At 38.6% G+C, this 13,559-nt stretch overlaps 1 long non-coding RNA gene across 2 annotated transcripts; it reads left to right on the plus strand.

Annotated features, from left to right (window-relative positions):
• Positions 1-273: 273 nt before the first annotated feature.
• LOC135279560 (uncharacterized) lies at positions 274-12,345 on the plus strand. 2 transcript variants are annotated; one of them, XR_010346769.1, is made up of 3 exons: positions 274-510; positions 2,289-2,461; positions 9,304-12,345. It is a non-coding gene; the product is annotated as an uncharacterized LOC135279560 (long non-coding RNA). The 2 variants fall into 2 exon arrangements; XR_010346768.1 differs by lacking the exon at positions 9,304-12,345 and having other exon boundaries at positions 2,289-4,920.
• The last annotated feature ends 1,214 nt before the right edge of the window (positions 12,346-13,559 follow it).

The raw sequence follows: 13,559 nt of genomic DNA on the forward strand, positions 1-13,559 counted from the left end.
GTTGTGTCCAAACATTTTATAGCACTTTAAGTGCTCTCCCCCACCTCTAGTGCCTCGTTTTTTAGAGGAATGGTTTCCATCATAGCTGAAACATGGTGATAACTGGAGTGAGGAGTAGCTGGGATTCAGGAGCCTCTTGGCTGAGAAGTGGGGGGAAAAGACTGATGGCTAGTAAGATCTCATCTGGAACAGGTGGGGAAGTGTCCCTGGGCCAGGAGAAGCCTGTGGGGAGGGAAGGGGTAGGGGCATGTACCAATGCCTCTAAAGTCCCTAAAATATTGACATAAGGAAATTCTGATAGCTGTGTCTCTGGTTTGTGGTCCAACCTCCCTGCTGCACTTTGAAACAGGAGGGACAAATAACTTCTGCTTTTTATCCTTCCTTCTCATGAATGTTGAATCCTTGGTATAAAGATCCTCATGATCATGATGTGGAAGAGGGGAAAAAAAGAGGGCATAATGCTGAGAGAAGAAGAAGAAAACAGTCCTTGGAAGAACTGCTTTCTGAAAGGTAAGGACTCTTCCAAGCCTCATTATACCTCTCTTCTCCTCTGCTCTGCATCTCTTTTGACACTTGTTGGTGATCTGTTTGTTCTTCTCTTATATGAGTAGCCTTGTATAAGAGGGCCAATCACACACACCTTTATATTGTCTGCTAATCCAAAATGGAAGCAAATGTTACAGAGCTAAAAATTACATTTGATCATTTTATGTAAGAGTCACAAACAGGGAAGGCATAACAATACAGAGCTAGAGATATGTGGAGTTATTGCAGATATATAACAAATATTATCTTTCATTATATTATTATTTACTATTTCCCACAATGCATGATAAAAAGCTACTCCCCACTGGAGATCAGTTTATTCAAAGGTTGATGAAATTAGTCACGTTAATAGGGGGGCTCTTAAGGAGACATTTCCAGGTTCCTGTTGAATGCACATACTGAAGATGCATGACAGGCCATTTCAGTCACCCTCGTAGTCCTTCCAAAAGTTCCTGCTGAGAATTTCCAAGAGGCACTTGGCAAAACAGCCCTTTGGTTTAACCCATCAACAATGCATGATCTGGCTCAGCGTTGTCTATTTCCCATGACAACATGAATCCTCAGATTTAGTTTGCTGCATTACATCACACAATTTCTTGGCAGCACAAGGCAAAGGAGAAAAAAAAATATTTAAAGTAGTTTCTTGATAATTAAAAGGAATAAATTGTTTTGCCTTTGGTCCTTTCCCAAGAGTCTGAGACTTAACATATTTACCAGTTCTGTTTCCAGTCTATACAGGTTCTTATCATGTATAGCATCCTGTCCTTTCCAATAACATTTTTCATAAGTTCCATGAGGATCAAATTACTCTTGGGCAGTGTCTACCTTCAAGACATGCTTTCTGGCATAAAAATAGCATTTAAAAAAACCCAAAACAGGAGTCCTACAGTGCAAATGTGCCAACAAAGTGATCAGCAGGTTAAAAATGACCATTAATTTTACATATAACAAAAGTGGGAAAATGCATAGGTTTTAGAGCGCGTAGAAAATTTTGAGCAAAATTGCTTGTTTCCACCAAAATAGAATTGCAGTGATGAGGTTTTAGATTTTCTATTATATAGAGTAATTTCAAGATAAGGAAGTCTTAAATATTATTCAGTTCTAATAGAGGAAAAACTACTTAAGCCTATCAGTCTTTACAAGGCACTTATTTTTTCTGTACGTGAGGTGATTCTTAACAGGGATTTGAAGAAGTGTTATTAGAGTCTTCTCTCCCTGGAATTAGAAAACTTTGGGGTCTAAAAACAAATACCTGACTTAAAATTTTGATCACAGATTCAGAAAATTATTAGAAAACTAGATTTGTGGAATAGTGTTATTAATATTGAAATCAGTAATACCTCTAAAGAGTTATAATTCCTCTCTGCTAACAGAACTCTTAGAGAGATTTATTTTCTCCCTCTGAATAATATGAGTCTCAAATCTAAAGAGTGATTATTTTGGCAGTGAATTTCTAAAGTGTAGCAGTCAGGAGCAAGTACCTGCTTTTATGGAATTGCCCTTTGAAATATAAAGTTCCACGCTGCATTAATGAATCTGTGCACACTTTTGCCAGTGAATACTACTGGTGTTTTGTAGTGTCTTAGAAAAATAATATATTTTTATTTATTTGACAGTTTGGGAGGTTTTTTTAATGCTACATTCTTCTTTTTAATTACAAAAAAATATATATGCCAGAGAGGAGATGTCTTTCATGCTGTGCAGAGAGCTACTGACATGCTGATGTCTCGTTATTCCTCCAGGAAAAGCACCTGAAGCCTCTAATCATTGACTTTGAGAACCCAGTGAGATACCCAACATTGTGGCTAGCTCCCAGGAAGCTCTACAATGTGGTGAAAAACACTCAGGAGCAGAAATCCCACCAAGAAATTAACCTTGAATGGTCAACACAGAAGATCTGGCAAAGGCTTCCATGGTGAAATAAGTGCCTATGGAGGCAGGAGTCTTTTCCTGTGAACTGTGTTGATCTGGTTTAGAGATGGGACTTTCCCAACCTTGAACCTTGAACCTGACTCTTCTGCTGTACAGCTGAATATCTGACCTGGTGCCTAGAACTGCTATTGATCTGCATCAATCACAGACAAAAATCTTGCCTCAGTTTGTGTCTCAAAACATATTTCCAGTGTGCAGCTTTTCCCTGGACTGAAATTTCTAATGATTACTTCCAGATTTTTTTTTTTACTCTTTACTGATTTGGCCTTTTTTTTTTTTTTTTTTTAATTTGGGTGGCTCAAAACCCCATCCAACCTCTTACTTGTTTCTTTCAGTAACTGCCTCCTACATTTATGCCACATAGATTTGAAGAATGTTCCTTAGTTCCCTTTATAATCCTCACCTTTCTTCCTCTGTCTTTTCTCTCTCCCCCTCTCTTTTTAGCTCACTAGCTCTCAAGCTGATTATCTCTTCCAAAAACCTCAGACTTCAAATCTCTCTCCCACACCTTCCTTATCCTATGTCAGAGCATTATAGGTTAGATTGGCCCAGTGACTGATTGAGCTGTTGCATGTTTGGAAAATTAACACTGCTTTGCTGTACTTAATTAAGATGTCCCCAAACCCTTATCTGAATATTGACAGCTGGACTTGTTTTGAAACACAGTAAATGAGTTTATTTGTGTGATTGCAGTAAGAGACCGCTGTAACATGACAGAAAGGATGTGGGCAGGTACTGCTCGTTCATGCTGATGTTCCTGAGGTACCTTTTTGGCTGACGATGTGCCAAAATGTCCTGCCTTTATCTTAGTTTCCCAAACCCATTTTCTGTCTTAAGTTCAGCTCCACTAATGATCAGCACAGTTTCAGTGCCAAGCCAGATACAGTTGGCTACTTATTTTAACCACAGGGCTGTCTAAATATTGCTCTGAGCAACTCAGCATACAGCAGAGGTTCTTCAGATCTGCTCTCATCCATGCAGGTGCAGAAGGCAGCTAACTATTACCATCTGGTCTCTGGAACTACGTTTGCAGGGGCAGCCAGAAAACAGACACCTGTTTGGAACAGGATTGTAAAATAAATCATAGCAAAATCATGGTGCAAGAAGGGTACGAGGGGACCAAAAACTGAAAGAGGAAATGGACAACTCATTCCTTATCCGAAGAGAAAAAAAGACAACAATTAAAAAAAAAAACCTAAAAAAACAAGTAGGGTAAGAGAAACAAAGCTGTTGGGGTTGTAAATTACATGTATAGTGAGGAAATGGGAAACCCATTTGTAAATTTAGTTCAAGGAAAGGCAGATGCTGCTGCTGCACTTTCTGTCAGATCCTTTGCCAGTTTGTTATCTGTCAGGGACGGGCTGTTTGTTCAACTCTGGCTGAACCATTGGTAAATCTACATCAGGCTATTATCTTTTCATAGAGAACTGTGTCTGGGTTTGTTCCTGATTTTGGGTTCATATAATCATGGAAGGGTTTGCATTTGAAGGGACTTCAAATGCAAAGATCATCTAGTTCAAAGATCATCTAGTTCCAATGCCCCTGCCATGGACAGGGACACCTTCCACTAGACCAGGTTATTCAGAGGCCCTTGAACACTTCCAGGGATGGGGTACACACAACTCGTCTGCACAACCTGTTCCAGTGTCTCATCACCCTCACAGTAAAGGATTTCTTCCTAATATCTATCTAAACCTGCCTTCTTTGAGTTTAAGCCTTACCCCTTCATCTTAACACTGTATGCTTGTGTAAAAAGCCTCTCTCCCTTTTTACAGGAGGTACTGGAAGGCTGAGTGTTCCCAGCCCCAGCAGTCTCAGCCTGCCCTCCCAGCAGAGCTGTTCCAGCCCTTCGTTTGCCTTCATGGCCCTCCTCTGGACCCACTCTAACCGGGTTCCCAATCTGCTGCCATTGTCACTGCTGCTGAGTGACTTCTGCCACCTTTTCCACTCTTGCAGGAACACGTCCCTTACAACTGCTAAGTGCTCTCATAACCCCACTACTGACTTCAAACTGCACAACAGCAAAAATGGACTTTTGCAATTAGAAACCAGAAATTCTTGCAGTTTATTTCTGGCTGCTATGTGAAGGTGAACTAAAATTACTTATAATTAAGACCCCACCATTTACTTATAATTAGGACTCCTGGCATCTTGATTGCAAACTTTATCAAAATTTAAATATCGGTAACATACCCCTTGTTTTTCAGCTTTTATCTACTCAGATTCCAAACACCACATAAACATTTATTTACTTTTAAATACATTTTCACAACAGCAAGTTTGTGAAAGTGGATCATGGGCTTCAGGCAAAGTATTGTCCTAATACTGCCTTAGAAACAATGTCTTCTTTCCTATCTTTGTCTTATAAATCATGCTACATATTTTCAACCATCATTACTTCTTTTATTGTCTAAAATTAAAGTGAAACAGTTGTTTCTCCAAGACATTGTGTCATTATGTTCTGCAAAGTGTATAGAGCAGATGTTTTCTTCTATCTGTGTGACCCTGTTTTTGCATTTGACTTCTGCTTGTTGACTTAGATTTTAATTGCAGATCCTTCTCCCATCAAACAGCAAAAAGTCTTCAAAGGAATGCAACTGTGGCTCTAAATTACAATGCATGGGTGTGTGTTTGACACCTCAGGTTACCCACTAGCTCAGGATAGTAGGTGATTCAGGAGAGGAAGTCTCTAAGAAACAGCAAGGTTATTTTGAGTAAGTTTCCTTGCATGTGCTGTTCCTTTGGTTTGGAAGGTACAACATTATGCAGTAATTTAGGCTTGATTTCATAAATAACAGCCTTGGCTTCCAGTCTGATTCAGTCTTCCTTTGCTTCACATTTTCCGGGCATTTCCTGCCAAGATACATTTTCCTTAGCAGATTGCTCTCTGCTATCTCCTGGTTTCTCTTACATCAAGTCCCTTTAGGCACCATATCACATCTTTTGAGCTGTACTTTCCTGTGAACTGTGGACGAGCTGAATGGAAACCGCAGTTCAAGGAACTGGTAATTTGGCAGGACCTTGCTCATGCCATAAATCAAACTGACAATAAATCACTAACTATTATTTGGTATGGCTAGAAGTGAAATGAATATTGCATTTGGAAGAGTCCTTTTTTCCTTCTGTCTTGAGAAGCCACAAGTTTCTATTTTTTTGTCCAAAAATGAGGACCAGCAATGTTATTATTCCTGGGTATAGGAAATTAAAACAACTTTTCATCTGTGTTATAAATATTATTTGCTTAAGCTAATGTTTTCATAATGCTTTTTTTGTTGTCTCACAACCTAATAGCTACCTAGAGGGGTGTTTCAGTTAGTTCATTCTAGTATATTAATCCTTCAAAAAGAGAAAAAGTTGGAAGAGAAAAAGTGATTGTCTTTCTCATTAACAATGTAACACTGGCATTTAGCTTTTGGGGGTTTTTGTAAGACTTACTACAAAGCTGCCTGTGGTTTGACGATAATATATAAAAATTGTGTTTATGGATGTATTACTACTATCTACTTCTAATAATGAAATGCTGTAAAGCCCACGTGCAGAATTTGCTAACTCATAAATAAAAAAATAAAACCAGACCAAACAAGTTGGGCCAAGCTTCTACACCTTAAAGGTAAAGCAGGAATGACTGGATTCAGAAGCCCTGTTGTGTAAGCAAATGGAGTGTGTCCATCTGCAAGGGCTAGGAAAGGAGGAAAAAAATCCAAGGTTCCTATTCAGAGTCTGTTTTCAAGCCTGCTGCCTTCCTGATGCTGTGGGTTAGTTCTGGGAGTCTGAGCCAGCTGAGATTTAAACTTGACCCTGGAAAATGGGAAAAAAAAAAAAAAGCTGTTGAGCTGCAAATCCAGGTTTGCTGTGCTGCTGAGATGTCTCTCTGTTATCAGTCTTGGACCTCAGGGAGGCTGCCTATCCAGAGAACATGGTGTCTGGGTCAGCAGCAGGCTGGCATCCAGGTCAGGAAATGAAGTAATTTCACATATTAAAGCTCTCTGAGAACCCTGGTAGCCTGTAGTGGCCCATTCTAAGGGATTGCCCACATTTCACCAATCAAATAGCACAGTAGATCAGCAGTGACTTCTGGCTTGGCACCGACTGATCATACCAAACAGAAAGAGAATTGTACAGCAAGACTTGGCTCCAAGGTTGGGAAATATTCAAAACCACATCTGGATTGTCAGGAGCATGGTGTACAAATGTGTTGTCTTCATGGCTGGTTGTGTGAATGTTATTTTTGGTGATTGGTATCATCATTTTTGGCATTGTGGAATATTAGGTGTGTGGATGCTGCCAAGTGATAAAGTGGCAGTGTTATCAGTTTGTGTTAGCTCAGCACTTAGGAAGTCATGATCTTAACAGCACTGGTGCAATGTGTTCAAGGGCTCATTTGTCCCACAAACTCTGCCACAACACCCCTCTTTCACATCCCTGGGAGAAATGATGATTTGAGTTGCACAGGTGTTTGGATATGGAGAAGTGAACATTCAGGTGCTACAAATTGAATATTGCTCCTTGTGCTCAGGAGACAGTTTGAATCTACACACAAAAGCTGTATTGAAAAGAGACAGGAGAATTATTAAACTTTGCAAGGAAAGACAGGCTGTCTGAAATTAGGTTTTTGGCACCAGTTTAATTTCAAATGTCGTCTTTAGCTCTATTCCAGAAACATACTTGGTAAAGTCAATTCTGTATTTCCAGCGAAGCCAAGTAGAGTCACTGGAGAATTTCTTTAGATTTCTCTTCGCTCTGTAAAAAATAAATGAGTTCTATTTGCAAAGATTGCATGTACCTCAAACTCCCTGCTGTAGAATATTAATAAACTATTTTTACACAAAAAGCTCTCAGGTAAACTGGGCTTTTGTGAGAAAACCTTCAAGATTTTTTCTTTTATTTCTGGCTTTATATGATCCAAATCCAATCTGGCCTCATTAGTTCCTGTTGCACAGCAATGGCAAAATGCTTGAGAGCATTGAGTCTGAGCAATCATTTCATTGAGGTCTTTCACTGGGCTAAGATGAGATGATGTGTGATGCCCCCAGTTTACAGCAAAGCCCCTGGGGTTTACTGGTGTGGCATGGACTTTTCCCAGTTAGCCTTTTTCCCAGTCTGCCCATGGCAGCTGTCTTTGCCAGTAGTACCAGACCTTGTGCAGGATTTGCTGTGGTGTCACCCTCATGTGAGGAAGGGAAAGGTTTAATTGAAGTTTCTTTTATGCACCCCTGTACTATGAGATGTAAGTCAAACTTTAGGTGTTCTCTAGTTTTTCTGAGAAAGGCATTTTCTGTCTCTACTAGTCATATTTATTTTTTGCCTTTCTAAGCCCCAAGGTCTGTAAATCTGGCCCAGCTTCTTTATGCAAATGTAATAAAAACATTCAAATAATGTCCCCTGAAACACAAATAGCTAAGTTGTATTAGAATGGATTCTTGTACTCAAACAAAATTCTCACTTAAATGCAGCAACTGGGACAAACATTTACTCTGCACTAAGTTTTCTTTTTTAAACAAGGGAATTGAAGTAGTTCTTTGAAGAATATCTGAATATAGACTTAACCAAGAGCCCAGGATGGTTTTAGGAGAAGAAACTGGTTTTGGAAAGTAAAATATATTTATAGCTGTCTAAAATACATAATGAAATATTTTGGTGTACTTGGAAAGTATGTATCATACGCTTGGGGTTTTTTGGAGTGAGAAAAATAAAATATTCACTTTTAGCTAACTTGAGAAAAGTCAAGCCCTTAATCCTTGTTTCCTGCTGGCAGTTCTTTGTCATGCTGTGCTATGAACGAATGCAAAATGGCAATTTAGATTTTGTAAATGAGGGATGAGAAAAATGGGAATTATGTTTTTAGAAAAAGGGAAAACTGAGACCTAGAGACCATTTGAAACAAACCTGCTTTCAAAAATACTGTCTGTAGAAAAAATGAAGGGAGCACAGATTCTGTATGTCAGGCCTACAAAACTGAGTCTGAGAGGAAGTTTTCTTATCCTGATGTAGATCAGCCTGCAAAAAAACTTATTGCCTCCCAAGACTGTTAAAAATTGTCCTCTCTCATCAAGATGCATAGTTTATTTGACCTGGATTGTCTGGATAAGGTTGTGATCTGGGATATTTAGCTGTTCACCCTCATTGCAAAACAAAAAGGCTTATTAAGTTTTGCAGGATGAAAATTATTGGTACAGTTAAAAGTTGTTAGACACTAAGACCATAAAGCTTACAAAAAATATAGATATAAATAAAATTCCTAAACAATTGACATAAGTACAATAAATATATGGGATAAATTAATTTTTCTGTATATCAGGCCATGTTTTGCAGTTAATGATTTTTGTTTATTAAATGAATTCTACTGCTGTTCAGTGAGCTGAGGCCTTTCCTCCCATTTGCCATAGTATTCAGAATTCTAGTTAGTGTATCTCATCTTCCAGTATCTTGTTTTCATTGATAGATAGGGAGAGGAAAACAAATTGTCTTTGCCCTTTTTTTCTGGATGTCATATGATGTAGCTATAGCATCAGTCTAGACTAAATAACTGAACCAAAGACAGCTATTGGAAAGGAAAGCTGTTGTTGATAAACACTTTGTCACCTTAATATGCTTTGGTTTCAGGTTCTAAGCTTGGCTCTTCACCAGTTTGATGCCTTCAGAAATTTTGACTGAAGTTTTGGATAGTCTCAATATAATTTTTCCCAAAGTATATGCAATCTGTCATAGACAGCTCACGTGTAATAGCAAAACAAATTTGCATTAAATCCATGTTAAAGGAAAAAGCGACGTTTTGTTTTCCTTGAGTTTTTTAATTGAAAACATATTTTAATTTATTTTGCCTAGGTATTAACAGTATGGAGAACTTAAAAACTGTGGTGCATATTGGAGAGAGCTGTGGAATGCTCCAGACTAATTTAAGTCCATCTCCATCCAAACCTCCCAGCTGTGTCGCACAGGAGTCTCAAGCAAGAACTGGACGACTTGATCAACAATTGTTACCTCTTGGCACCTTCCATGCTGTCCCCTCCCAGAGCAACATGCAAAGTGCAAGGGTTTGTTCTGAACTCTTTCTGTTCTTCATGTTTTTGCATAAATCTGCACAGATAGATATATCCACATTCTTCAACATGCCTAAGGCTGGGAAAGACACTGATTTACATGGTTACATATTGCTTTAGACTCGTAGCTTTGGGCTGCCTTTTTAAGTCACTGACAGGTGATATAAACACATGAACACCTTTAAACAGCTACATAATGCCTCTGGACCTGTGTGCAATCTGATTTACACTGGCTGTTAAACTGACATTACTCACTACTGTTTTTCCTCATATTCCTGCTATTCAAAAATCCATGCAGTACATAAATAAAATTCCAAAGATTAAATTAAACTTTCGCATTTCTGTGCACCCTCATACCTCTTGTTTTTACTTCTTGACCCTAAGAAGACCTTGTATAGTATTTCCCAGTGAGCTGAAACAATCCTTAAAATGGTTGGAAAGCAGGAATTTTGTAGGACAAAGTGGAGAATTGCCCAGACAGTCACTGCAGGGGAGGTATGAATTGCTACTACTGTGTGAGCCTTTGCTTCCAGTTATCTGGTTTGTGTTTATTTATGATGCATGAATTATACAACACAGGCAGGCTCTTTCAATTACTTAATAAAATACAAATATGTAAATACAGGTACCATCCCAAACACACTGCTTTCAATTCTTATCTACTGCAGCACATTTCCTGGATTTTACTCCTTCCAGCTCTGCTGGTAGTAAGTGTTGATTTGATAAAGAAAACAGGAAATAATTCTTCATTTCAATAATTCATGGAAAATGAACAGAAACTATGATGTCTGTGACACATGAGAGCACACATCTCAGACTGGGGTATTAGTATTCAGTGCTGGGACTGTAGCCCTGGAACATATGCTTAAAACATTTCTAAGCCCCTTCAGAATACCATTTCAATAGAAATTCAGTAATCTGTTGAAATAAGTCAACACAGAAAATTATGATATAATTGGAGCTCTTTAATTGCCAGTTATGTCCTTTGATTGATCCCCTGAAACAATGTTATTAGTATTTAATGTAAAATTTATGCAGTAAAAAAGGTGAATTTATGGGGTGAAAGGACAATCTTCCATTTTGTGAAATATAACTGGCAGATGGAAACATGAAATAAAGTGCCTCCTGCCAGCTTTTACTGTACCTGCTAATAAACTTTCCTGCCTTGAGACATTAGAAAGAGTTTCTTTGGGACAATTAGCACTTACTGAAGGATCTGCTCTTCCTCCACCTTCACAACAGTGCAGCTTTTTTTATAATTTGTAATATATTATGCAGCACTTCAGTTAAATGGGTGGTTGAGTGGAGTAGTGTGGCTCTCGTTGTTAACATGAGAACATGCCAAAGCATGACAGAGGCTGCTGTGGAGTTTAGGTCCCTTAAAGGATAATATTTTACATGGGATTTAAGAGTGAAAAAGGTTTACAGCTGCCTGAGTGGAGCCTGTTTACCCCAGCTTATTTTACTGACTCCTTCCCCAGAATTTTAAATCTATATTGTTTTGGTTTAACTGCAGTCAGCAACTAAGCCCTTCACACCTGCTTGCTCAGCTCCCTACTCACCCCCCAGTGGGATTTGGAGAAGAATCAGAAAGAGGTTAAAACCATGGATTGAGACAAGAATAGCTTAATAATTGCAATAAAGTTGGTAATAATAATCCTAGTAATAATAGTAATAATAACGATTACTTAGAATAAGCACTTAAGCCATCAGTGTGATATCAGCATAATTCTCATACTGAATCCAAAAGCACAGCACTATGCCAACTACTAGGAAGAAAACTAAATCTATCTCAGTTGAAGACAGGACATTTGCCCCATCACCAAGCTGAGACCTCTTCATCTGGCTCCTAATCATGGAGCTTTGAAAGGGCGGACACAAGTTCCTACAAAAAGGTGTGGCTGTGCTACAAAAAGACATTCTCCAAAGGCAGCAGATTTCAGAGCCATTTCATTTACAGCAATTTCCTTATAATGACATGTTTTTAACATCATGTTTTTATCTTGGATTTTACACTACTGCCTTTTCTCTTAGCGCACCAGTCCATGAATTTATCTTATTGGCAGGTAATCTAGTTTTGTGAGCAAGTGCAGCTGCAGATGAACGAATACAGGTTTTTTTCCTCCAAACAGGAAACCTTTTTCTCCTCCACCTCTCCATAATACTCCTCTCCAAGGACAACAGCAGGTTACATTCAGTCCCAGATCCCAAAAGCTTTCTTCTGCAGAAAAATATTTTACAGTTTGAAAGTCTATTGTTTCAGATCTTGGAAGCCACTGCTGTACCCATGTGAATGCTACTTTGAGTTCAGTTATCTGTGAACTTTAGCAAATCATCATGTCCCACAGAACCAGGCTGATGCCATTGCATGATGGCCAGAGGCTCCTATGCTGCTCCTCCTCATCAGCAAAGGTTTGTAAGAAAGGTTCCCAATATTATTTCAATGGACTTGACATTATTTCAAAGGGGTTGTTAGGTTATTTAAATGTGGAAGGGTTTCAGTAATGTATACAAACTTGCAGAAAACTTAGTGGGAATTTTTTTTGTGAATTTTAGCACCATTCCTTTGGTTTCTTCTGAGTGGCACTGTTAAAAAGTTAATCAGAGGTTCAGTCTGAGTGTGCACTCTTAGAAAAAACAGACTTCTGTAGGTATTTTGGCTTCATATTACCTGATACATTATATACAAGTTATACATTATATAAAGGTTAGTGGAGGTTGTTTGGCTTTCATTGCTATAATATTGGAATGGCTGATGCAAGCTGAATGTTTTTTATCATCTCATTAAAAATCAACATTCCAGAGTGTCCTTATATTTTTGTTGGTAATTAAGGAGTAAAGGATGTATAATCCAATAAAACTTTTAATTTCCTGTGCTTTTGTGTGAAGATATGAAATAAAGGTACAACGTCATTAGCAGATGCATTTATTAAGACTATGAAAATTCTATGAAAAACAACAAGGGTTTTAAAACCAAACAAAACTGCAATATAAGTTTCTCATGAGACAGCATCAGATGTTGTGAGGTCTGCTTTCCAACACTCCCCAAAACACCTTACAGCCATCAGGGAACAGCTGCTGACTGGCTGAAGTCCCGTGCACTCCAACTGGCCCCACCAAGCCCTCTGCACTCACTCGCTCAGCAAATCACTTTGCCTTTTCCACCACAGGGCTTTTAAGGCAGATGTAGAGCAGAGAAAGTCAGCAAGACCTTCTAGACTGAATGTTGATGGGAGTCTGCAGCCCAAGAGGGACCTCAGAAACTCCATGCAGAAATCCTCCTGAGTGCCCACTTAACTGCATAGCATAGTGAGAGCACATGACAAGCAGAAAATCCATGTCCAGCTTCCAGTTCATCCAGAAACTTAGCCAAAGTGCCTCTGTTGAATATGTAAGAGGGTTTAAGACCTTCAGACTCCTTGGCCATACTTGATTGTCAAATTTTGCATATTTATAATAGCTAGGAATCAGTGCATGTCTTGAACACTTTGTACTTTATGCAGTTATGTTTATTTTTAAAGCATGGTGTGAGGAGGGAATGTTTCAGCAGAAGTGGGGCACTTTAGTTAATAATTGACATGTTTAACATGCCTTTTCTATGGCAACTAAGAGCATTCAGTTATATATATACATTGACCTTGATGTCAAAGATTACCTCCTCCCCCTGTGAAATTACTTGAAGTCCTGTTTTTACTGTGTTTAGTGAATGTTTGGGAAGCTGGACTGTAACCAGAAAATCAATGGGACAGCAAAACACAGCATTTGGGCAGAAGAGGGTGGCCACAAATAAGGGCAATAACAAGAACTTGTAAGCTTATGTTGGCTTTTGCCATCTCAGTGAGTGAGACAGCTGACACAAAGATATGTCTTGAGATAGGTCAATTGTATACAGGAACTCCTTAGGACAATAAGGAAATTGACAGGAGAAACCAGAGATTACAAATTATTAAATGTAATATTAAAATAAAATCCATGAGGAAACTGGTAAATGTTTTTGCTATAGTCAAGCATTCTCCTTGAAGCAGGTTTACCTCCATTCCT

This window comes from Passer domesticus, chromosome 1, assembly GCF_036417665.1.
Source record: "Passer domesticus isolate bPasDom1 chromosome 1, bPasDom1.hap1, whole genome shotgun sequence".
NCBI lineage: Eukaryota > Metazoa > Chordata > Aves > Passeriformes > Passeridae > Passer > Passer domesticus.